Source organism: Homarus americanus, unplaced genomic scaffold, assembly GCF_018991925.1.
Source record: "Homarus americanus isolate GMGI-L3 unplaced genomic scaffold, GMGI_Hamer_2.0 scaffold9131, whole genome shotgun sequence".
In the NCBI taxonomy this organism is placed as follows: Eukaryota; Metazoa; Arthropoda; class Malacostraca; order Decapoda; family Nephropidae; genus Homarus; species Homarus americanus.
Window position 1 is genome coordinate 721 of NW_024715934.1, and position 2,474 is coordinate 3,194.

Genomic DNA, 2,474 nt, shown 5'->3' on the forward strand with positions numbered 1-2,474 from the left:
CGGAGCTTCATTCTTTCATGAAGGTTGGCATACAAGGTTCATAAAGTAATCGTCTCACGCATTTAGGCACTTTCATTTCTAGTGCAATTTATATTTTTCGGAAATTAGTTTTCCAGTTACTATGTAAAAATAAAATAAAATAAAATGAAAACAGCGGGTTTGTTGGTGGTACCATAGTAAAAAAAACAGTGGCAACGGGCGTAACTCTACGTGGGGAAAGTACAGTAAATGTGTTCTTCAGTCTGCCCCTCAAACATGCCAGTTTCTTCCTTCACTAACACTGGTCAATAAGAGCTCCTAAACAAAGGAAGAAGGCATTAATGATAGTGATTAAGGAAAACTGAAAATTGTAAATGGTAACATAGCCATGAAGTGTAAAGAATAGTAAATTAATTGGTTACATAATTACGACTTTTGTTATTATAGATTTTAAATGTTGATGTATAAGGAATTCGAATGTTTATCTGCAAACAAAACTCGAGATAGATCCTTGTTGCACCAATTTACAGGTGAAGCAAAGTAAGAATATTACCTAATGTGCATTAATTTAATTGCAACAGCTTTGGAATCGCTTTCTCGGCCTTTTAGCTAAGATCTCTTTTGCTACTTCCATACTTAGTACTAGTTGCGGGACCTGCTTCTCGGCCTTTTGGCTAAGATCAAAGTGTAGTATCTGTTCTTATCAGCTTAATGGAGAGTACATAATCAGGTTCTTTTTGCATGGAAGGAAGAACACAGATTTGGACTTTCTGGGGGTGAAAGTAACAGAGTTACTCCTTTGTTGTTTTAGGCGGCGAGCAGGGAACCCGGTATTTTTCCATTGCTGTGGTTATTACTAATACCATGCAGTGAGAGGAAACATACCAGGGGGGACTGCAAAGCCCCAAACCTGGTCCCACGGGACCCCACGTGGGTGCTTCACACACGTGGCTATTCCCTCCTCTCTGTACTTCTTTACTTCGTACTGGCTGAGGGACCTGCACTCATAGAAGTGTATTCGTCCCAAAGTCCCTCCCCGGTAAACCATCACCTTGCGATCGAGTGGGTTTGTGATGGCGAAAGAGAGGTCGGTACACAACTCTCGGCCGATCCTCCAGGAATACCATGATAGTGCGGGTACACCCTGGTAAGGGGGTTGTCATGTGTGTGTGGGTGTTCGTGTGGGTAAAGCAAGATGGACGACGAAGGGCCAAGGGGAAGAAACGAAGGAGATCGACAGCCGGAAACAAGAAACCGAATGCTGACCATATGGTTCCCTGCACCACCATCCTTCAAATGCACAGAGAGGACGCAGGGATGCCCATGGGAATGTGCGTCATCGGGGTGGTCTGGCTGCAAGCAATCACTAGTCCGACATCTAAAGGCAGTCGGCCAACAAGAAAATCAACGAATATATGAACATGTGTGCAGGGTGCTATCTGGTACTGACTATCCGGCCAAGCAATCACACGTGCATCCTCAACAGGCAGATGAGGGAGGAGCAAAGGGTTCCCCAGTTTCGTTTCCAATGCGACGTGCAATACTGCCCCTACTCTGCCCCAACAAAGAGAGGATTGAATAACCACACGGTAGGAACACATGTACGGCAGTGGGGGAGGAGAGACAACCAACGTCAGGCGGAGCAACGACAGGGGAACCAACAGGCTGAAGGCAATCCAGCAAGCGCCCAGCCCTCACAGGAAGTTGGGGAAAATAGGATACCCATAGAGGAGCAGCCACAGAATTACGAGCAACAGCAGCAAAGAGAAACACAAGGGCAACGAGAAAGGCACAGAGGGACACCTCCACCCAGGGATGGAGAAGTGGAAGGACCAGAGACACCACGCCCCGTCTCTGGGAGAAGTACACCAGTGTCACCACTGAGCCCAGACGATCAAGAAACGCGACTGAGGTCGATAACGCCGAGCCAGCTGCTCCAAAATGAACCCTCACCAAGAGAGGAATCACAACACCCAGGGGACCTGACACCCCTCTTGCACATGCCAAGAATGCCACTGTCACCTCTAAGCCCCGATGAAGAACATGGTGGAGACAGTACCCGAACAGGGGAACAGATAATGCAAAGTCAAGAAACAAATGAAGGAAGACAAAGTAATCTCAGTGAATCCCCTACACCACTATCGCAAAGTGAAGCAACTCAAACACTAAGTGGTGAAGGCAACATACAGGAGCAGATTGGCATAACGCCTGAACCAAATGAAGAGCGAGATGAAGCTGAGGAGACATGGATACTGGAGCCGTTTCTAAAGCACAGTGGTATGAGATCCAGCGGAACCCGACTGGGCAAGATTTGAAGAAGTACTGATTGAGATCGAGGTAGCAATTCAAGCGACAAACAGGATAAACATCACTCAATGACAAAACACGACCAGGAAAATCACCGATGTCAATGATTGCAAACAGATCTAGAGGCTGTACAAATACAACCGTCGCCGAGCAATACGGCTAATTGCCGAAGGGAACGGCGCAAGATG

General features: G+C 46.7%; 1 non-coding gene across 1 annotated transcript; it reads left to right on the plus strand.

Annotated features, from left to right (window-relative positions):
- Positions 1 to 633: 633 nt before the first annotated feature.
- LOC121857987 lies at positions 634 to 834 on the plus strand. Its single transcript, XR_006087314.1, has one exon. It is a non-coding gene; the product is annotated as a U2 spliceosomal RNA (small nuclear RNA).
- Positions 835 to 2,474: the final 1,640 nt, after the last annotated feature.